Genomic DNA, 24701 nt, shown 5'->3' with positions numbered 1-24701 from the left:
CTGAAGACAGAGATCACAAAAATGCTGCTATAAATATGCCTGATCAGAAGGTTATATTGGCCTATACTAAAGATCAAAACTTTCTAATTGATAAAATTCACCCCTTGCCTTCCTAGCAAGTCAGGTGGTGGGTGGTTCACTGTTTGTGTGATGACTCACATGTTGGCTGCTAACTCTAACAAGAGGTCACAGAGGGGCATGGGAACAGTAACTGTGATATTTACTGAGTACATGGTATGTTCCAGTGTTTTACTGCAGTTTATCCTCACAACAGCCTGTGAGATACATGCTGTCACTATCTTCTTTATTATGGCCTCCAAAAGTCTAAGTTACTTGTCCAAGTCACATGACAAGTCTCAAGTCCAGGCATGTGACACTGGTCAATTCCTTGTTATGCCTTCAAATCAGGGTGAGTACCTTTGGTTATGCACTGTACTGGCTGGAAGGCAGAATGTATGCATTATATATGTTTGTTATATGACATGCTTATATGTGTATGTATATACATACATACATTTATCTTTTTATTGGTTCTTTTCCACAAATTCAATCCAGCAAACCTTCCTACAAACAGATTCCACAGGCACTTAACAGACAGTCACTGAGTGTCCAGCGTCAGAATTGTGTAAGGCCCTAGGTAGAAAGAAATTAATAAGGCACCAAATCTGTTTGGAAGTTAATAATTTAGAGAGGAAAACGAACATCAATTGAGAACTATTTCATACATTTGTACCAGCAAGAGGGAGAACCCAAGGAGTGTGGGGCAGGAAGAAGAGTGTGTTCAGTTCAACTGGGGGGATTAGAGAGACTTTGTAAGGTGCATCTTCAGAGTTGCATCCAGAAAGGAGAGCATCCCCTGCTTTAGAGCCAATGGGCATCTTTTCATTATGAAACTAAATGAGTCTGTTTACCCAACAGACATACACAGGTGGGATGGAGTCCATTCCTGCTCTTTTAAGCATCTCTTTCCCCTGGTCAAGTGTTTCATATACTCAGAAAATTAATTAGGTGAGTCAAGAGCAGCATTTGTCTTAATGAAATAAAGTAAAATAGTAAAAAAAAAAAAAAAAAAAGTGGGTATCAAGGCAGTTCTGACCTTGGGATTCATATCTTTCTTGGTAGCCAAACGTTTTTTCAAGTATGGAGTCATGACCAGGATATCAGATACTGATTCTGTGCATTTTGCCCTGAGTGAAGGTATTATTTGATGAGACTTTTCCTTGGGTATGCATATTGGTGTACTGGCGAGCAATAGAAGATGCATTTCACACTGTGGCCAGAGTCACAGAAGTTTGAAAACCACCACTCTGTGTGTATGTGACTATGTCACTGAACCAAATTTGGTTGGTTTGCCCTCACACGGTAAAGCCAACCTACTGACATCAACTTGTAGTGACGGAAAATATGCAGCATTTGTTGTAAAGATGCCGATACAAGGAGGAGGAGGGGCTCATTCTTTAAAATCCCCAAATCCGTGAAGGGTTCTGCGGAGCGTTTTTAAAGGTAAGGCAAGGAGGAGTGTCTTAGGATATGGGATCAACTCATGCACAGTTCTCTGACTGCTTGATGGCAGTCAATGCTTAGGTGCCAGGAGGTCGGAGGGGCTACATGTTCATGTTCATGAAGTAGTCAATCTCTTCCATTTGGTGGTGGTTTTAGCAGCTGAAAAACTCAGGAAATATGCACAGCTCCTATTATCTAGGCACTTCAAAGACAGGAGCTGAAGCAAAAGATGTGGGGGAGGGGTCTGCCCTCGGAAAGCCCCATAGGGTCCTGCTCACTTACAACTATTGAGGGAGATTTGCCTCCGTTTTTTCTGACTCTGGCCTAGCAACATGTCTCTTTCCATCTCTCTCGTCGTGGCTACAGGCTCCCCTTCACCTGGTACTGTCTGCTGCCCCAGACCCCTAGACATTCCCCCAGGATGCTTGGGTTCAGGGGTGGGTATGAGGCAGCCCCACCTCCTCCACCACCCCGCTTTCACTCTGCACAGGATTCAATCCCCGTGGGCACACCGTCCTTGGCTGAAGGGTTGAATTTCCTGTAGGAGCAGAAAATCCTAAACATGACTTCCCCTTAGTCTATGAAAAAAGCATCACAGATATTAAAATAATTAGAGATGGCTCATCAGCTGCATTTCTTAGTCTTGTATCTTGGCCTTAGCTCTGTTCTTATTCACAAGGATACTTTTTTCTTCCAATTTCCAATATGCCAGTTGCCATTCACTATTCAGGAACTCATACAGGGGCAGGTCTGGCCTGGGGTGCGCACCTTTCCAAGCAGTGGGAACTGTCTCAAAGTCTTGAGTTTCCGTTATGGAATCAAGGCCACATGTCAGGAAGGGTGGTCTATCGAGCACTGTGTGTGTGTGCACAAATACACCATGTGTGTTTACACACATAGCTGTGGCAAAGAGAAGATTCGGCACTCCATGTCCCATGGAATAACTTCAGGTTAAACCCCATACATTCTCAGTTGTGAGATGCCCACCTGCCTCTTCATTCCTTCAACTGCAGAGGTTAACTCTAGGATCAAACAGCTATTCGCAAACATGCAGTTCCCAAAGACCCATGTGAATTCCCTCATGACTAAACTTTACACCAATGGTTTTCAAGTAAGACATGGATAAGAAGCATTTGGGGAGCATGTTAAAACTTAAATTCTGATGCAGTCTTGGGGCCCCTTTTGAAAATGTTACTATTCAGTTCAGTTCAGTTCAGTTCAGTTGCTCAGTCGTGTCCGACTCTTTGCGACCCCATGAATCGCAGCACACCAGGCCTCCCTGTCCATCACCAACTCCCTGAGTCACTCAAACCCATGTCCATCAGGGTGATGGACATGGTGATGCATTGCTATACAAATTGGCACTTGTCACTGGCACTTGCCATCTACCTCTAAAATGATGCTCAGGTGCTGCTATAGCTGCTGACTTTCAACACTCCCTGGAAACAGTTCAGGGTGGAGGTCAGGGAAGAGGTACCCCGTGCTTTGGGAAAAAAAAAAAAAAAGACCAAACAGGTTCTCAGATAGTTGGATAATTTCAGGAGTTGATTTTATGAGCCCTGTTCTTGTATTGCCTTGTATCTAGAAATGTACTGAAACCTTTCATGGTGATGTCTGCCTCTCATGACTAACAGTAACCTTCACGAGACTAGCAGAAACAGTCTGCAAAAATATGTGCTTGACTGTATGTATTTCCCCTTCACCAAAATCACATAGATACTGACCTTCCCCCCTACCTCTTTGGAGCAGGTTCTTGGAACTGTCTGAAATACTGTCTCCCAGGCTATAGCCCTCATATTGCCCCAAATAAAACTTCACTCACAACTCTCACGTTGTGCATTTTTTTAGCCAGCAAACACACAGATCAGAATCTTGAAATAATCACCTGGGAGTGCTTGATTAGATGTATGCACCAAGGTTTTCTGGGGATGGGGGCTGAGGTTTGTGTGTGGGTGGGGGGTGGTGGGGGGTGCCTGATCTTCCAGCCACAATTGCATTCTGTAGGGAAATAGCAATTAGTCAAGACAGCAGTGGTCAGACTCTCTCACCCCACGTCCTCTCACTCACGCCTCACGTTCTATAAAAAATGGCTTTGCATGGTTATGTAACAATTGAGATCATTTATAGCAATGCGCATGCGCACCATGATGTACTCACTTGGCCACAGGCCACCTTTGTTCTATATACCTGTATAGTGTTATTTGCTCAGTTGTGTCCGACTCTTTACAGCCCCATGGACTGTTGCCCATCAGGCTCCCCTGTCCACGGAATTCTCCAGGCAAGAACACTGGAGTGGGTTGCCGTCCCCTTCGGCAGGGGATCTTCCTGACCCAGGGACCAAACCCCAGTCTCCCACACTGCAGGCAGATTCTTTACCATCTGAACCACCAGGGAAGTAAGCGGTATATAGCACGACCTGAAAAGCCCTGCATGGCTGCAGCGTCAGCATTAGAGAATAAAGCACGTCTACAGTTACTACGGCTCCTTGCATTTTCTTCCAGCTTTCCTGATTGTGCCTTGCCTCTCCTGGGTTCAGCAAACAGCAAGACACATACCTTCCACAAGTTATAGGATTAATGCACCCTTGCATGGAGACAGGTAATTTGGAAGGCTCACAGTACTGAGTGGTTAAAAGAGCCCTTGGAGTTTCCCTGGAGGGAGATCTTGGCCAGTATTTAACATAAAGCTACCTGGGGAGAAGGATGGGAGTGGGGAGGGGGAGGGGTGCAAACCATTCACGACCATTCGTGACTTCAGAGAGAAGTCCGAGAAAAAGCCAAGCCTAGGCCTGGGAAGAGACATAAAATCATGGTTGCCCTCTACAAGATGCCCGGCCCCTCTAGCAAGCCAAGGAAACTGATAGGTGTCTAAAATTTTTTCTTTTTCTTTTTTATGTTTTACCCTGTGAGTTTATACATTTTCCCAAACCTCTATTTCTCTTACTTTTTTCTTCTCTTCAGCCTCCACTTTCATTTCTCGATCTCTAGTTGAGGAGGGCTTGCCCCTTTCCCAGACAACTTTCTCTTGGCATCATCCCAGACCCTGGCTGTGGCCTGGCTCTGTGCATGCAGTTCTCCTGGCTTTGGTGCACTTATAGAATGCTATTCCACGATCAAACACCTCTGTGGTTAGGCCACCATTTTCTCAACTTTTTAACAATGTTCCAGCCTTTTGTAGTCAACACGGTTGCTTTTCTCTGTTGTTGAATCTAACACTGCTGCTGCTTCTACTGCTAAGTTGCTTCAGTTGTGTCCGACTCTGTGCGACCCCACAGACGGCAGCCCACCAGGCTCCCCCGTCCCTGGGATTCTCCAGGCAAGAACACTGGAGTGGGGTGCCATTTCCTTCTCCAATGCATGAAAGTCAAAGTGAATGAAGTTGCTCAGTTGTGTCCGACTCCTAGCAACTCCATGGACTGCAGCCTACCTGGCTCCTCCGTCCATGGGATGTTCCAGGCAAGAGTACTGGAGTGGGGTGCCATTGCCTTCTCCCGAATCTAACACTAGTTTGGGTATTTCCTTATTATGTGATTACTGAGGGTTCACTATCAGTCCCAGTCACAAGGGCTCCCTGCATGCTGTTCCTTGAACAGTCCTGAGGGGTCTTACTTTAGGGCCTTTGCACTGGCTGTTCCCTCTGCCTGGAATGCTCCTCCCCAGACAGCAGCATAGCCAACTGCCTAACCTCCTTTAAGTCTTTGCTAAACTCTCACCTTGTCAATGAGAACCGCTCCAACGGCCCCTTTTATTTATTTTTTATTTTTAAATTTTTTTTCCATTTATTTTTATTAGTTGGAAGCTAATTACTTCACAATATTGTAGTGTTTTTGTCATACATTGACATGAATCAGCCATGGATTTACATGTGTTCCCTATCCCGATCCCCCTCCCTCCTCCTTCTCCATCCCATCCCTCTGGGTCTTCCCAGTGCACCAGCTCTGAGCACTTGTCTCATGCATCCAGCCTGGGCTGGCGATCTGTTTCACCCTTGATAGTATACTTGTTTCAATGCTGTTCTCTCAGATCATCCCACCCTCGCCTTCCCCCACCGAGTCTAAAAGTCTGTTCTGTACATCTGTGTCTCTTTTTCTGTTTTGCATACAGGGTTATCGTCACCATCTTTTTAAATTCCATATATATGCGTTAGTATACTGTATTGGTCTTTATCTTTCTGGCTTACTTCACTCTGTATAATGGGCTCCAGTTTCATCCATCTCATTAGAACTGAGTCAAATTAATTCTTTTTAATGGCCGAGTAATATTCCATGGTGTATATGTACCACAGCTGCCTTATCCATTCGTCTGCTGATGGGCATCTAGGTTGCTTCCATGTCCTGGCTATTATAAACAGTGCTGCGATGAACATTGGGGTGCACGTGTCTCTTTCAGATCTGGTTTCCTCGGTGTGTATGCCCAGGAGTGGGATTGCTGGGTCATATGGCAGTTCTATTTCCAGCTTTTTAAGAAATCTCCACACTGTTCTCCATAGTGGCTGTACTAGTTTGCATTCCCACCAACAGTGTAAGAGGGTTCCCTTTTCTCCACACCCTCTCCAGCATTTATTGCTTGTAGACTTTTGGATAGCAGCCATCCTGACGGTAACTGCCCTTTTTAAAATATCAGCTCTACCACAGTCCTGATCCCCTTAATTGATCCCTTCACTTTTTGTTCTTACTGTTTATAAATGTTTGTGATTTATTATCTGTCTTCCTCTGATGAACTCTAAATTCCTCAAGACTAGGAATTTTGTTCTGTATTGAACACTGATTTGTCCCCAAGCACTTGGACCAGATCTTGGCACATAGTAGGTGTTTTTAAAAAATTGTCAAATGACTGAAAATGCCATTGAGGTTAGGACCTGTTTGTTCCTTCCCTATCTGCTAGAATACACATGAGAAGGGCTCAAAACATTTTCATTAAGCTCTAATTGTATTTTTATTACTAGTTTCATAATAACCTATGGATGTCAAGCATTATTAATTCAAAGGTTTTTTTCTTAAAATCAAGAACAGAATTGGAGAAGGCAGTGCCTGGGCACACATGCTCCTGTGTGTGTTTACCTGCTCTTCCTGTCATGCCATTTATCAGGATAGACTTCGTATCTCATCGTGCCTTTCACACACCAGTGCTTTACTTCTAAACTAGTGAAAGAGGGTGGCAGACTGCCCACCTCACTCTGATAGTTGAAATACCATGATAATATTTGGGGTACTATTTAAGAACTGCTATTATTAGGTTAATCTATGCAAAATTGCCATTTTTTTTTGGTGAGTCAAGATTTATTGAATGTCAGCAGTTTCATATGATTCAACCTTACACATAGTTAATCTGATGCTGATGTGAATGGAACGAAAGATAACTAGAGAAAACCGACTCATCATTGAAGAAATACAGGCTCTTTTTCCCCATCTGCTTAAACCAGGTCTCAGCCGATTGATCTGGGGCTATGCTTGGAAACATTCAAAGTCAGCTAGACCCTAACTTCCCAGTCCCAGAAACGATGCTTCTTCTCAGTCAGCTGCTGGGTTCTGAGCTCACCATGGCCCAGACATGACAATTGGGGTCCTAGGTATGTGTCCCGGGATCCTCTTCCTCAGAGAAACAGCAAATGGTGATCAGAAGCCCCCCCCCACCCCTTCCCAAACCTTAAATCCCCTAGATCAAGGGCCTGTAAGACTTTCAGACTGTCCACTTTGGCAGAGTCTCAGTTCAGCTCAGTTCAGTTGCTCAGTTGTGTCCAACTCATTGTAACCCCATGGACTGCAGCGTGCCAGGCCTCCCTGTCCATCACCAACTCCCAGAACTTGCTCAAGCTCACGTCCATCACATCAGTGATGCCATCCAACCATCTCATCCTCTGTTGTCTCCTTCACCTCCCATCTTCAATCTTTCCCAGCATCAGGGTCTTTTCCAATGAGTTGGTTCTTCGAATCAGGTGGCCAAAGTATTGGAGTTTCAGCTTCAGCATCTAGAGACTTTGCAAACCAGTGAATCCACCCACTCATCAACACATGAACACTACCCTGACATTCTCTAGAATAGATGATGCATAAAAAATGACCACTCCTTCGGATAAGGTGCCAGGAGACAATATCTAGACTTCACGAAATATTAATACAAACCAGAATACAAACACTAATATGTCCTTGTCACAAAGCACATGGCATGTGGAGAAACTTAATGAACTGCAAAAAGCTTGCTGATCTCATTTTAGGAACCACTGATTAGCAGTCAGTAATCACAACTCTACTGTGATGAGCCATAGCACCCTTTTTGGTCTGATTCTCTGAGCCACAATCCTTCATTAAATAAGGATTTACTGGGAACTGAGGTGGCAGAGGGTATGGTTAAGAGTAAGGACTCCCATTTACAGCTGTAGAGTCTTGGAGAAGTTACAGAACCTCTCTGTGTCTCAGCTTCTTCATCTGTTATCTGGACATCATAGTGCCTACCTCATAGGTTTGATGTCACAACTGAATGGATGAACATGAATATTCAAACATTGATTCACATCATGCTTCACACATAGTAGGCACTACATGAATGTAAACTTAAGTGCTCTATTACAATCTGCCTGCATCTTTAGAATACTCAGAGTACCCAGTATTTTAGAAGATGGCAGGGGCTCCGTGACTGAGCATCTGAATGAGAAATGGATGTGGCTGGATTATCATAGCTGCACCAACAGGTTGAATTTACCTATGCTTGTGTCCACATTCACCAGGGAACCAGATGAATGCAGTGGGAGAAGCATTAGACTGGTTGTTTGATGCTGGGTAGATATACTTATCCCCCAAAGTGTTACTACTTAGGTTTAATTGTGAATATAGCTTAATTAATTGTAGCTGCAGGGGTATATTTTAAATCACCCTCATGCAAACCATTATAATTAATGGTTAATTCTTGATTCTCTGGAAGGAATAAGAATGTTTATCAGAATAATGATTTGGGTTCAAAATAAGGTCCTACCCACATTCCTATTACCCAAATAAACGCTGCTCCACAGACGAATGGGGAATAGTTCCAAATTAATGCTGCCCATGGGAATATCCATTTAGTATTTTCACACAGAGAATTTCTTCTGTTATTATTCAAGCATCAGTTGGGAAACACCGTCTTGATTTGAGCATGCTTTGATGATGTAGGAGTTTATAGTTATAAGTAGAGAAAGATCCATTTTCCTCAACAAATTTGGTGGAAGCAGAAAAACAGGCAGTAAATTAAACCTGATTTGCATGACATTGTGCATGCATGCAGCCCTTCCTATGAGCTAGGGAATGCTCTTTGATTGAATTTTTCTATTTCTCTATGTCTGTATGGTATTCTGGGAACAATCCAGGAGTCCTCTGTTGGCTAATTAACACCTGTAAATTCACATAGCCTGGTGTCTTCCTTATATTGCAGAGGTAATGAGTCTAAATCCTGGTAGGGTTGTATTTTTATTAAAATTTCTTCATCTCTTTTTTCACTTCATGTCAAACAGATTGCTGCATGTTTAACCCTTTAGTGACTTCTATGTTCTGTCATTATCCTGAGAAATAAGGCCAAAGAAGTTAGAGAACCATTGCTGGGCTGCTCATGGGAGAAATCAAACCCCAGGGAAGTAGTGACTGGTAAATAAAGGTTCTATGTGGTGACAGAACAACTATAGGTTGAAGTTCCAGCTATTTAATCTGGGGTTCAGTCTATAGGAGGCCAAATAAATGCTCATTAACTAATTTACAGATATTTCTTGAGTGACCCATACATGGTGATGAAGACAAGGTGGATATCTAGAGGAAAGACACGGCCTCTGCTGCGAAGTCACAGTCTGGCCAGGGAGATCACGTAAATAAATGCAAAACTGGCCGATACTTAAAAATGTACTTAGAGAACTGTGAAACATTAGAGAAGAGAGAGGCTAACCCATTCTGAAGATCAAAGGCTCCTCAGAGTAGCTGAAAGCTGACCTGAATATTAAGGAGTGGGATAGCTGTGGGGCACAGAGGGAAGAAATAACATATATGAAAGCTCTGTTAATGGAGAAGGCAGCTGTTGGTAGTGGGTGTTATTCACTCAGTTGTGCCCAACCTTTGCGACCCCATGGGCTGTAGCCCACCAGGCTTCTCTGTCCATGGAATTCTCCAGGCAAGAATACTGGGGTGTAGCCATTCCCTTCTCCAGGGGATCTTCCTGGCCCGGAAATCAAACCTGGGTCTCTGCACTGCAGGCAGACTCTTTACTGCCTCATGTGTGCACAATTCAAGACAGAATTCTGATTATCCCTTCCATGATGGGATGGCTTCACTCTGCTAATCTTGCTCTGTGAGGCTGAAAGTCCATTTGGTTCTAATTCCTAGTTAGTAATATATTGCCCAGCATGGGCTATTCCATCCTGACCTATTCCATGGTGGAAGTATACTTTGCTGATTTGTTGAACAGCTATGCTATCAGTGGGGGTAACTCCATCAGTGTTTTGAAGAAGCAGGCCATTCTGTACATGGTCATCCCACCCTGAAACCTCTGGAATTACCTGTTACCCTCAGGAAAAACCTTAACGCACAGGTAATGGAGAAACTATACTTCTCTCCTATGCACTTCCAATCTAAGAGTCTGGGTACCAGACCCAATGATGGATGCCAGGGAATCAGTATGTGCTAATTAATGCAAGCTTGAGTCTGTGTTAATTTATCAGGTTCCACTGTTGGCTAGCCTCAAACTTGCATCATTCTGAGTGGATATGGTCAGTGGGTACCTTCTATGGGGAGATTAATAATGAATGATCATAAAAGAGTACAGGGCCATATGAAGAAGTCAGTGATACTACTGATTGCTCTGTTAATTAAGGTGAGTTAGCTACCATAATAACCAGTCACCGAGTATTGAATGATTCAAACACAACACGAGGTTTTGGACTTTTTTGGTTTTTGATATGTAACAGTGCTAAGTAGAAGAACAGTTTGTTGGAGTGATGCTCACCCATGCGATTATTCAGGAACCCACCAGGCTGGCGGAGGCTGTGCCATATTCAGATTGTGACTGTGAGGGTCACCTTGGGGGTCATCCCCACTCCTGCCAGTTAAAGGGAAAAGAACATAAAGGAAAGGGTAAAGGAGGTTTTTATGAGATGTGAATACAAGTGGAACACACCACAGGTATTCACATTCCATTGGCTAGAACTCAGTCACACGGCCACATTTAATTGCAAGAGAGTTTAGGAAATGTAGTCTAACTTCATACCTCCAATGAAAAGAACATGAATTCTCTGTAACAGCTAGCAGTCTTCCACAATCCTCCCACTGGTACTACCTTTGACTCTTAGACCTTACCTAGACTTTGTACATGACCCAATAATTACCCTCGGCATGACAATCATGATTTACATCTACTGTGTGTAAACCATGTGGCCATATGCTGTATCCTCACGCCTGCTATCCAGGGTGATGTGACATGACAATTCAAGGCTGATCACCAAGATTGTAAAAATAGGAGTTGGAGAAGCTTACCCTGTGATCTCATGTCTGGAGGGCCACATTGTTTTAAGATGATAGAATCTGAAGCTTTGGTCTGCTTTATTTGTTCATAGTTCTGTGTAACATCCCAGCTGAACAAAGAGTTCCAAACAAACAAGCAAAAAAACTGGAAAATAACTGGGCTAGACTTCTAAACCAATTTCTGTGCATCTTAGATTATGTCAGAGAAACGACTTAAAGTTATGCTTGAATAGTAGTGAGTTGTGAGAGACACCTAGAATTCAGTTTTAAGAGATAGAAAGTATATGAAAAGGATGTAGAAAGGAAAAGACATAAAGTATATGAAAAGATTCTGACATCTCTGAAAGTCTTTAAAATTAACTGGAAAATGCATTTATGCATTTTAAAAAACAAAGAAAACCCAAATCAAGCTTTTGCTAGATTTTGCTTGCAATCAAGCAAGTTAGAGTTGGGAATGCAGTTTTCTGGGGTAAATGGAATAAATCATGTAACATGTAATTTGATGGAACTAAACATTCTATGAGGTCAGCCCATTGAAGGGTTTTGGTGTAACCATGGTAAATGGAAGTAGGCAAGCCCCATCAGTACTGTGAGTGATATCCAGTCACCATCCCAGTTAGAACCCCAGGTCATCATGTAACCTCAACTGAATCAGATATTCTCTTCTCAAATTATATGTGTAGCACTATTTCTTTATTGTGTAAGCATTTTTCAAAACTCAGAAGATTTTGAATTAAGTATAGAAATATTTAAAAGATCAGAACCATAATATTAATGTCTTTATGTCAAAAATCTAGAAAAATTTGGAATTTTAGTTACTAGTAATGTTTACACACTTATAATAACCTATTAGAACAATAACTAAGCTTCGTAATTTCAATTTAAAATATATGACTGAGTAATTGATTTAGTCCTGCAGTTTTAGGTTGAAATCTTACTAATTTTACATACAGTGTTAAAATATTTAAGAGAGCTTAAATTTCACTGAATTTAAAAGTCTAGTTTATTAGATTTATAAGAATAAATGGAAAAAAAAGAATTCTTTAAGTATGGAGAAAGTTTTTCAGCCAGATAATTGAAGTATTTAAAGGGAAAATTGAATATATTAAATTTATAATATGCAGTTTAAAATTTGTAAAGGAGCTTAACCAAGTTTACAAACCAAACATTAATAGCCCTCCTTCCTGAAATATGATTGTTAAGATTTGCTAGATTTAAAGGTAAAATAGTAAGACTTGCAAACTGAGCTCAAAAACTTAAAAAGAAGGATTACATTTTTAGATAACTTTAATAAAGTAGATATTAATTATTACAGCCAAGAAGATAATCTACTGGAATTCTGTGGCACAGAATAACCACTCTCAAAGACACAAACACAACATTTGTGTTTATGAGATTTTATATTCAAGATTTCATATGAGATTTCAGGCAACCTGTAAAAAGAAAAACCATCAGTCAACCAACTGTATGTTGAAATTCCACTTCGGTGGATCTGACTAGTTTTCAGGTTCCTATCTCACAGAGCTCCTGAGAGCAAATCCAGAGATGCAGGTCTGTTCATTCCGGGCACTGCTGCTCCTCAAATTGAGCGTTCTATGTAGACTCCCTTTATTTTTCTTTTTTTTTTTTTTTTCATTTATTTTTATAAGTTGGAGGCTAATTACTTTACAATATTGTAGTGGTTTTTGTCATACATTGGCATGAATTAGCCTTGGATTTACATGTATTCCCCATCCCGATCCCCCCTCCCACCTCCCTCTCGACCCGATCCCTTTGGCTCCCTTTAAAGGGAGAAATGCTCAAGGATCCTGTGTTAAATTATCTTTATGTTACTTAAATATGTTTAACATGAAACTAGATATAAAGCTCTCTAACATGCTCCAACAAACTTAATCAACTAAATAAAAACTCAAATACAAACATAGCAAAATTCAAATGAACAACATTAATGTACTGTGATGAATAATGTTTGGCTGAAACTGGGTCGTAGTTTGCACCACGAGTATGGTACAGCCCTAGACCCTCAGACGTCAGAGGGCCCGTTACTACCCTGAGTACTGACGCCATTGGCACCACTTCTCCATCTGAACTGCCTTGCACAGCCTGCTGTGACGTCATTCGGCACAAACACATCATTTGCTATTCTGTTCACCCCTGTTCTTTTCTCACTGGTAGGAGCTTTTAAAGCTGTGGCACCTGGCAAGAACTTAATTGCAAAAAAAGCCAATAATGCTGACATTTTGTGGCAGACCCCTGTGATAAGGTGGTTACTGAGCTGATTCAGAATATCCATCCCGTAACGTTTTTGAATTATTATAAAAATGAAAATGTATTTTAAACAAATTAAATAAAACTCACAGACCGTTGAGGGTATCCAGTTTGAGAAACTTGGTAAAGTGGAAAGAGCTTAAGCTTTGAAGAAAGATAAGGGCTTTGGCACAGCAGTGAAGAATCTGCCTGCAATGCGGGAGACAGGGTTCAATCCCTGGGTCAGGAAGATCCGCTGGAGAAGGGAATGCAACCCACTCCAGCATTCCTGCCTAGAGAATTCCATGGATAGAGGAGGCTGGCAGGCTACAGTTCATTGGGTCGCAGAGTCGGACACAACTGAGTGACTAACAATAAACTCAGGTTCAAATTCTTCAAGCTTTTCTACTTAATCGATAGTTGTGTGACCTCTTTGTGTCTCTTTCCCCATTTTTAAAATAAGGATAATAATACCAATCACAGAGAGGTGAAAAGAGAATTAGAGGTAGCAAATATAAAGCGATGAGCAAATGAGTAAGCTCTCTGAAGTGAAGTGAAGTTGCTCAGTCGTGTCTGATTCCGTGACCCCAAGGGCTGTAGGCTACCGGGCTCCTTACAGTCTATAGGACTGCAAAGAGCTGGACACGACTGAGCGACTAACACTTTTGCTTTTCACATTTAGTGTATTTACCAAATAACCTGTTCCCAAGTTATCCGTGCGGGTGTGTATGTGGAGGGGGTTGTGTAGTTGGAAATTTTACCCACATCAGACACAAAAGAAAGATACTATAAAGCAATGCAACTTCCCTGGTGGCCCAGTGGCTAAGACTCCATGCTCCCAGTGCGGGGGGCTCTGGTTCGATCCTTGGTGGGGAGCCAGATCCCATAAGCTGCAACTAAAGATCCTGCTTGCTGCAACTAAGACCCGGTGTAGCCAAAAAAATAAATAAAGATAAAGCAATTGTTTTCCAAATGTGTTCAATGGAGCCTTGATGAAAGTGGGGTCGGGTTGGAGGTGGGAGAGCTAGTGGGGTTCAGGGTTTCTACTTTCTCTTCAATGGGAGCAATTTTATATAAACGCAAAACCCAAGAATTACATTTAAGATAATATTTTAATAAATAAGTCTTATAATTAAAAATGAAAAACATCTGATAAACCATTGCTTTTTAGTATAATATTATAATGATGATGATAATGACTTTTAACCCATTATTACATGGCAGATACTATAAGAGCATGAGTTAGGTATTATTATTATCCTCACTATACTAGTAACAAATTAAAACTATATATATATATATATATGTATATATATATATATAGAGAGAGAGAGAGAGAAAGAGAGAGAGTCCATTTTGAAAGCACTTGTAAACAGATCTTCCAGGTCTAAACTTAAAATGCAATTTCTTAAACATTAGGCAAAATCATTTTCTCACCTTTTTGAAATACTAACCCATAGCTATACATAGCCATCAGCTAGGAATTCACACCTCTCCCTTCAGCCTCTTAATGAGTCAGCATCCTTCATTTGATTCCTATTAAAATGAAGAAGCGAAATCAGTTTTGGGCAAGTTGAGAAAAATAGACTGCCTCTGAATTTTTCACTGTAATTTCATCCCAGGGGCCCTAGAAACGCAGACACATGCATGCCTGCTAGCTAACACACCACATCTCATGTACATGTACTGGGACACACACACACACACACACACATACACATACACACACTGGGAACGGGTTTATTATTGTTATGCAAATATATCTCTTAACTAAAGACTGGAGTGTCTAAGGAATTTATTAATTCTGAGCTCTGAAAAAAAAACACATGAGGATGACAGAAAACATTACCTAAATTTCTTATAAAATTATCTAAGCTGCTACTTGTGTTTGGGGTTACAGAGCTTTTGTTGTCATCTGACATGTATTTTTTTGTCAAAGAATGAAAAATTCAGTTTGCCTTAGAAAGTGAGAAATGAATCATTTCATTTTACTGGCCAAAGGGTTCCCTTTCATGTTGCAACAACCCCGTGTTGATGGAAATCTGGGACGTTGTGGCTCAAATTCTCAAAGGCACAGATGAGATTGGGAGACTGTTTTTCAACCCTTCACCTCTTAGCACAGGGGTATACAGTTGTAGCTTCTGTCCTAACACCCATAGATGACCTGCGAATTGATCTTTCTTTTTTCCCTTCAAAGAAATAATTATTTTCAACAAGTTTGGTTGGTTAAAATAACCATATCATTTTAATAGGTCTTTAAAACAAATAAAAAATTTAAATGATTATAAAACCTGTGCTTTCTGCAGTATAATCACAGCCAGAAGCTCTATGTGTACATAATAAAATAAGGTCATGGCATGACTATCACACAAAATCACAAATATTCTTTGAAACCAGGAGTATGTAAATAAATAAATCAGTTAGTTAGGAAGAAAAGTCTGGCTATTGCAACTAATGGATGAGAACATGCTGTGATGAAAAGACTTTAAGATTTAGGGAAACAGGGCTATTGCTTTTAATCTTTAGTAACTAGCTAGATTATATTGGAAGAGTCACTAATTTCTTTTGAGACTTTGTTTTTTTCCTCCGCTGAATACAAAGATTTCTAGCCCTACCTGCGCTAAGTACTCAATGTGATAGTATGTGTATTATAGTTCATTAGTGCAGTTCAATAGATACTTCCCCTCTGTCAGGTGTGTGGAAGGATTGCACTTGTCACTTGCTTTGAGGTTAAGTATTGGCATATAAAATGCTCCGTCTAATAAAATGTGAGCAGAAGTGAGGCGTGTCCCTTTCAAGCAGAAACTTTAAGCCCCAGCGATTGATTTGCCACGTGCCCTTCTCACTGCAGTAGTGCTTGTAGAAGCTCTTATTGAGATGACATCCTGATCCAGTAATCTTGCCTGGAGAATTCCATGGACGGAGGAGCCTGGCGGTCTACAGTCCATGGCGTGGCAAAGACTGAGTGGCTAACACTTTCACTCATTTTTTGTGCAGTGTATGCCAATTGCTGCTTTGATGGAAGAAGCTAAGATTAAATTGAGGAGGGGCATTTATAGACTTTTAGAGCCAAGATTTCTCTAAAGAGAGAGCCAAGTGGTGAGGATAAGGGGATGGAATTTCAAGAGAGCTATTATGGAAAATTTTACCCATGTTTCTTGGACTTTGAGGATTCCTAGGGACTGGTGTCTGACTTAAGGTTACAAATAAAAACCTTTCAGGAGAGAGGCTGACTGATGCATTCTGTAGTGCATCAGACTCTCTTCTAGAGTCTGGAGGGGGCAAGTGTGTGATCCTATTTCCCAAGGCAAATGTGTACTCCTGGCCTGAAAGGTCAACGTGACCCCAATAGAAGGTAGGTCAGAGGCTGAGGAGGAGGCTAGAGGTGGCCAGATCTAGAAGGAAACTATAGATGGGAAGTCCCCAGGGTGCAGGAACAGAAGCTCCAAAAGTGTTTGACTTCAAACATTCGAAAGACCCGACACTGCAGGACTACCATTCAAGACGGTGCTGGTTCTTGTTATCCTCACGTCCACCTGAAGGAGGGACCCTGGAGAGGCTAGCAAGCGGGGAGGAGGTGGATAGAATCTCTTTCCCACATTAGGTTTCCAGTCCTGAACTGGCAGGGGGAGGGGAAGGGAGAGGATTGGAAGCAGATGAGACAGCAAAATTTGAATCTGCTATCGCAAGTTTTAAAAAACATAACTTGCAGAAGAGACTCTGCAAAAAGTCTCTTTAGCAAAAGATATGAGTTCTCAATCTAAAAAAGTAGTCAAACCGCTTCTAATAATTTCTTCCTATTCTTTTTATTTATTTAAACTGAAGTATGGTTGATTTACAATATTGTATTAGTTTCTGGTATACAGTGAAATTATTCAGTTAATGTGTATGTACACATTTTTTGTTGTTGTTAATTGCTCAGTCATGCCTGACTCTTTGTGACCCCATGAACTATAGCCCTGTCAGGCTCCACTATCCATGAAATTCTCCAAGCAAGAATACTGGAGTGGGTAGCCATTCCCTTCTCCAGGGGATTGTTCCTGACCCAGGGGTTGAACCCACGTCTCCTGCACTGCAGGCAGATTCATATATACATATATATATGTGTGTGTGTGTATTTATATATACATACACACAAGGAGTTCAAATCAGTCAGTCCTAAAGGAAATCAGTCCTGAATATTCATTGGAAGGACTGATGCTGAAGCTGAAACTCCAATACTTTGGCCACCTGATGTGAAGAGTTGACTCATTGGAAAAGACTCTAATGCTGGGAAGGATTGGGAGCAGGAGGAGAAGGGGATGACAGAGGATGAGATGGTTGGATGGCGTCACTGACTTGATGGACATGAGTTTGAGTAAGCTCCGGGAGTTGGTGATGGACAGGGAAGCCTGGTGTGCTGCGGTCCATGGAGTCGCAAAGAGTTGGACACGATGTGAGCGACTGAACTGAACTGACATATATATATCTGAATATACATATATTCTTTTTTTCTCTTTTTCAATATAGTTTATTACAAGGCACTGAATGTAGTTTCCTGGCTGTACAGTAGGACCTTCTTGTTTATCCGTCCCACATATAATAGTTTTCATGTGCTAATCCCAGCTTCTCAGTCCTTCCCTCTCCACTCTCTCCCCCTAGACAATCACAAGTCTATTCTCTACATCTGTAAGACTGGGTGTTTGTTTTGTAGATATGTTCACTGTGTCGCATTTTAGATTTCTCATGTGAGTGATATCATATGGTAATTGTTTTTCTGTTTCTGACTTCTTTTACTTAACACGATAATCCTGAGGTCCAGCCATGTGGCTCATTCTTTTTATTGTGAGTAATATTCCATCATATACACACACACCACAGGTTCTTTTTCCATTCTTCTCTCAGTGGACACTGAGGGTGTTTCCATGTCTTGGCCACTGTAAATAGTGTTGCTGTCAATGTGGACTTGTATCTAATGATTTTTGAGATATTATGTTGAGATGCTGCCATGGCGGTGAGGTTACGTGGAGAGATGGTTAGAGGTGGAACAGCCAAGCCTATGAAGGGAGAGCTTCCCCTTGACAGGGAGCAGGTGTCACCTTGGGTGCTTTTCTGGCTTTTGGGGCTAGGAAAGAGCCTCAGTGGGCATCGACTCTGAGGAGCCTGGGAGCAAGGATCTGATTTTCCAGTTTCAGGAGGCTATGGTGATTTGGACAAGGTGCATCTGGCAGCGACTCTTATGGAAAATCAGCTGGGAGTCACCGCTGAACGTGAGCACTGGGTAAGGTCCCTGGTGCCTCTGCACTGTCCTTCGGAGGGGGGCCCGCTCCCCTAACAAGGGAGGATTCAGGGTCATACTTCATTTGATTTAGCAAAGTTAAATAATTGACGTCTTGCACCTGAACGTGGTGGTTATAAATTTAGAACCACCGCATGAGAGAATGGGGCCACAGGGTGTAATCCTGGAAAGTCAGAGGAGGGGAATTAGGCCACCCGTTAATTAACTGCTCTCTACAACATGCCTGTCAAGTGCACACTGGGCAGGTACCTAGAGTCCCATTTTGCTGGCAATGAAATTAAGTCACAAACAGCTTGTCCACCCGGGAAGATCTTGGAGTGAGAAATTATCAAGCCAGAGAGCTGGAGATCAGATGGCTACTCTGGCTCCTGATCACCCCCTCCTTGGGCTCCTTCCTCCAGAATCGCTGGGGCCACAGAAAGGCTGAAGGGGAAGCATGCAGGAAAACCTCACTGGGGACTGAATTCATGCCTGCCTGTAGGTGGAAGGGAATAAAAGGGGAATTTACAAATCCCTAAGGGAAGAGGGGGCATTAAAGAGAAAAGAGAACAAGTTATAAATGAAAAGGGGTGGGAAATTAATGGGGACTAAAATAGATTAAAATGTTATGTGCTCCACAGGGTATATAACACTTCACATGCAATTAGGAATTAAATCATGACTCCTGAAACCTCTGTTCCCTGGAGGAGGAAGAGATAGTGTTGGGGGGGGGTGGTGGAAAGAAAACCCCAGAGGACGTTGTCACAAACTTGGGCTAGGCATTGGGTATCCAGCAGCGAGACCTTTTGGCTTTACCCGTGTCTTCTGTGGGCCTCCATTTACAAAGAGAACAAGGTGCAGGTGTGGGGAGGGGACAGAAGCAAAGCGTAGCTGCTCTTTCCTCTTGTTAGGCGTGCGTATCGGGAAAGGGATTTACGCTCCCATTTCACCAGAGCCTGATTTCTCCCATAAACGAACAGAGGTACGCTTCTAATACTGGTGACAGCTAACTTACATTCAGAATTTTCAGTGTGGAAAGCACTTTCATAAATGTGGCCCTGTGGGAACAAGATCCTTTGAGACAGATAGGAGTAAGGGTTTTAAACGTTACATCTCCCTTATTTTACAAATGAAGAAAATGAGCTCAGAAAACTCACCTAAGTGGCCCAAGATCGCACAGATAACCAGCAGTGGAATCTGATATTTTCAACCCAGGTTTTGTTGACCAAAATATTAATAAGGATGATGGTGATGATGCAAAAGTCTGTAAATAAGAAAGAGTTTATTTGGAGTCTTACAAACTGCAATTCAGGAGACACAAATTTGAGTAACCTTGAGTGAAGAGAAAGAGTCTTATAAAGACAAAGGCTCATAAAGACAAATGTCATCAAATTGTTAAAAGTCATCTGGCAAGACTTGTGACTGACTCTGAAACAAATAGCAAAATATTTGTCCTTAAGGAATTATGAGTTGTTTTAGGATAGTGGTCAGATAAGTACTGTATACTCAGATAAGTAGACAGACTATCATAAGTTATTTTATGGTAAGAGTCCCATACGTAACTTGAGTTTCTGGAAGGAGTTCTGGATGACACAATCAGGTCAAAAATCAGATTCCATACAGGCTGAGACATATGTAAATCACACTTCCTAACTGACCTCCCGGCTCCATTTCAGAGAGCTCTTTTAGCAATACCAATTCCATTTTTATTTTCCTTTCACAGTTTTAAAGTTCTAATATGGACTCACTCTTTTCCTGGGGTGAGAAGAGGGTAGAAAGGGGAGGAGTTTTTCACGGGGACGGAGTATATGGAACGGTACAGTTGCCACCCTAGGTCTCCGTGACCCCAGATGCTCCCCTCCCAGTGTTTACAAGCCCACAAGGAGAATGTCTCCTCTCATCCCTGGGTATTCTCACTTTGGTTCTCCAGGCAGTTTTCATGGGACAGTTCTGTAGTGCTCGGGATTGCAAGATGTTTGCATCAAGGCCTCCCACTCTGTGGAAAACAGCAGTATCAGCCTTGGTTTATCATGACAACAGAAATGGTCCACTCATTTCCAAGTGTTTCCTGGAGTCAGGAAGCACTAGTTGAATGTTATACTCCTAAGAGCAAGCGGCAGCACCTGATGTTAGAGGCTGAACCCTGTGAGTTTGGAGCACGATGTATCCCCGTGCCTTGCACAGACAGAAATTGAACCACAGAAGTGAAGCGTGACAATACAAAGCCCGCTGGCTGGATCAGCAGCAGTTAGCATAAGGAAGGGTGGAACATGCGATCATGGATGCCTCTGTCTAAAACCGAGTCCAGGCCTCCATTGCTTTTTCCTCTAGAGAGATTTAGGGGCATTGTGAAAATCATCTATTTCTTCTGGTAATTTATTGATAGGAAGACCATAGTTCCTAGTTGACCAAGGGATCCTAGTTTATTCCTGTTTTCTTGGCATCAGTATCAATAACTTCTTCTTTCCCTCTGAAATATGTCCTGATTTCTATAATAAAATACATGTTCCTCATAATCAGAGAAGTCAGGGTAATTCCCTACACCATGTTCTGAGAAGCTGAGCGATGGAAGCCTCTACACAACCTAGAAGGACTTCCTTTGATTATAGCATGTTTTTGGTCACTGTTATGGGCTGAATTGGGCTTCCTAGGTGGCCCCAGTGGTAAAGAACCTGTCTGCCAATGCAGGAATTGCAAGAGATGTGGGTTAGATCTTTGGGTTGGGAAGATCCCCTGGAGAAGGGCAGGGCAACCCACTCCAGTGTTCCTGCCTGGAGAATCCCATGGACAGGGGATCATGGCGGGCTCCAGTCCATGGTGCTGCAAAGAGTCGAACATGACTGACGTGACTTAGCACACACGCACACATAGGCTGAATTGTGTGTCCCCCAAATTTGTATATTGAAGTCCTAACCCCCAGTACCTCAGAATGCAACCCATTTGGAGACAGGATCTTTGGTAAGTGAGTTAGTTAAAGTAAGTTAAAAGCAGGTCATATGGGCAGGACCTAATCCAATATGACTGGCATCCTTAAAAAAAGAAAAGACCAGGAACATAACAATCCCAGAGAGAAGACCATGTGAAGACAGAGGGAAAAGATGGCTGTCGACAAGCCAAAGAGAGAGGCCCTTATAAGCAGCCAACTCCACCAACAGCTTAATCTCCAGCTTCTCACCTCCAGAACTGAGAAAATATATTTCTGTTGTTTAGGTTATCCAGCCTGTGGCACTTTGTTAAGGCAGCCCTCACAACCTAACAGAGTCACTCTCTGGGATGCATAAACAAAGCAGTATTGCCCACCAGGAATTAAAGTAATAATGTTCTTGGGGCAATGGGGGCCTGGGCCTGATTTACACAACAGCTTTACTTGGTTTGTAGGACCAAAGGCCTGAGTAAGAAAAATCGCTCTCTACGGGCCACATCGAGAGAATGGAACCTAGTCAGTTGGAAGTAGCCATGAGGAGATAGTGGTCCAGTCTGTGGGAATCATGGACCTTTACAAAGCCCTGGAAACAAGGCTTGAGGACCAGTTACAACTTCCCCCACTAGCAACTGATCTCCTCCAGTTCAGTTCAGTCGCTCAGTCATGTCTGACTCTTTGCGATCCCATGAATCACAGCACGCCAGGCCTCCCTGTCCATCACCAACTCCTGGAGTTTACTCAAACTCATGTTCATTGAGTCAGTGATGCCATCCAACCATCTCATCCTCTGTTGTCCCCTTCTCCTCCTGCTCCCAATCCTTCCCAGCATTAAAATGAGTCAACTCTTCATATCAGGTGACCAAAGTATTGGAGTTTCAGCTTCAGCATCAGTCCTTCCAATGAATATTCAGGACTGATTTCTTTTAGGATGGACTGGTTGGATCTCCTTGCAGTCCAAGGGACTCTCAAGAGTCTTCTCCAACACCACAGTTCAGAAGTATCAATTCTTTGGTGCTCAGCCTTCTTCACAGTCCAACTCTCACATCCATACATGACCACTGGAAAAACCATAGCCTTGACTAGATGGACCTTTGTTGGCAAAGAAATGTCTCTGCTTTTTAATATGCTATTTAGGTTAGTCCTAACTTTCCTTCTAAGGAGTAAGCGTCTTTTAATTTCATAGCTGCACTCACCATCTGCAGTAATTTTGGAGCCCAAAAAAATAAATTCAGCCACTGTTTCCATTGTTTCCCCATCTATTTTGCATGAAGTAATGGGACCAGATGCCATGGTCTTAGTTTTCTGAATGTTGAACTTTACGCCAACTTTTTCACTCTCCTCTTTCACTTTCATCAAGAGGCTTTTTATCTCTTCACTTTCTGCCATAGGGTGGTGTTGTGTGCATATCTGAGGTTATTTATATTTCTCCCAGCAATCTTGATTCCAGCTTGTGCTTCTTCCAGTCCAGCGTTTCTCATGATGTACTTTGCATATAAGTTAAATAAGCAGGGTGACAATATACAGCCTTGACGTTCTCCTTTTCCTATTTGGAACCAGTCTGTTGTTCCATGGCCAGTTCTAACTGTTGCTTCCTGACCTGCATACAGGTTTCTCAAGAGGCGAGTCAGGTGGTCTGGTAGTCCCATCTCTTTCAGAATTTTCCACAGTTTATTGTGATCCACAGAGTCAAAGTCTTCGGCATAGTCAATAAACTGGGGCACTTTAAATTTCCTGAGCAGAGTTGTTCTTGTTGGTTGTATTTGCCACCAAGAAACAGGACTTTAGTGGCATCTTCCGGCCTTTGAATTCCATGGTGACCACCATAAAGCACACACACCAGACAGTAGGAGGTAGACATGATTTTGTCTTATACCCTTATTCCTCTGGAGGCTGGGTTACAGGCATGAGTAGCTTTCCCCTGTGTGACTCGTGGGGCCAGTGACCTTTAGCTGGGTCACATCCATTCATTATGGGCTGGGTTAGGAACCAACCCTATAGACTTGCATTTACATCATGGCTCTGCCAGTGCCAGTTCTACCATCTTAGGCAAAAATACAGAATCCTATTATGATTTGGGAATATAAGAATATCTGCCAATTAGTGTTATTATAAGAATTAGGTGGGATGATATTTGTGACTTTTTCAATATGCTCTCCAACTAAAGAAGCAGAGCTGATGCCAGTAGTAATATTTCTGGACCAAGTCCAGCTTTGATGGAGCCAGCTGCCTTTCTGGCCCAAAGAGTTAGACAGTATTAAAATACATTTCTTTAGTGGAGGTCCTGCAACTCACAAACCATCCTCAAAGTCATGTACCAGCAACTGGTGATCTCAGTTTCCCACAACCTGTATTTCCTCCTTGTTCTTAGCCCTTTCTGAGTGGAGATCTGTGGTTTCTTTGCTTGAAGCACCTACATTCTGAACATCACCTTTCTTGCTGCTGTTGTCGTTCAGTTGTTGAGTCATGTCCAACTTTTTGCAATCCTATGGACTACAGAATGCCAGTCTTCCCTGTCTTTCACCATCTCCTGGGGTTCACTCAAACTTATGTCCATTGAGTCGGTGATGCTATCCAACCGTCTCATCCTCTGTCATCCCCTTCTCCTCCTGCCATCAATCTTTCCCAGCATCAGGGTCTTCCCTCACGAGTCGGCTCTTCTAATAAGTGGCCTAAGTATTGGTGTTTCAGCTTCAGCATCAGTCCTTCTAATGAATATTCAGGGTTGATTTCCTTTAGGATTGACTGGTTTGATCTCCTTGCAATCCAAGGGGCTCTCAAGTGCCTTCTCCAGCACCACAATTTGAAAGAATCAGTTCTTCAGCACTCAACCTTTTTTATGGTCCAACTCTCACATTATACATGACTACTGAAAAAACCATAGCTTTGACTGTATAGACCTTTGTCAGCAAAGTGATGTCTCTTCTTTTTAATACAGTTTATGTTTGTCATAGCTTTTCTTCCAAAGAGCAAGCATCTTTTAATTTCATGGCTGCAGTTATTTTTGGAGCCCAAGAAAATGAGATCAGTCACTATTTCCACTTTTCCCCGTCTGTTTGCCATGAAGTGATGGGCCAGATGCCATGATCCAGATGCCATGATCTTCATTTTTTGAACGTTGAGTTTTAAGCCAGATTTTTCACTCTCCTGTTTCACTTTCATCAAGAGACTCTTTAGTTCCTCTTCACTTTCTGCCATTAAAGTGTTGTAATCTGCATATCTGAGATTATTGATATTTCTCCCAGCAATCTTGATTCCAGTCTATGATTCATCCAGCCCAGCATTTCACATGATGTACTCTT

The sequence above is a fragment of the Odocoileus virginianus genome, chromosome 5 (genome assembly GCF_023699985.2).
Source record: "Odocoileus virginianus isolate 20LAN1187 ecotype Illinois chromosome 5, Ovbor_1.2, whole genome shotgun sequence".
In the NCBI taxonomy this organism is placed as follows: Eukaryota; Metazoa; Chordata; class Mammalia; order Artiodactyla; family Cervidae; genus Odocoileus; species Odocoileus virginianus.
This window is presented reverse-complemented; position numbering follows the sequence as displayed.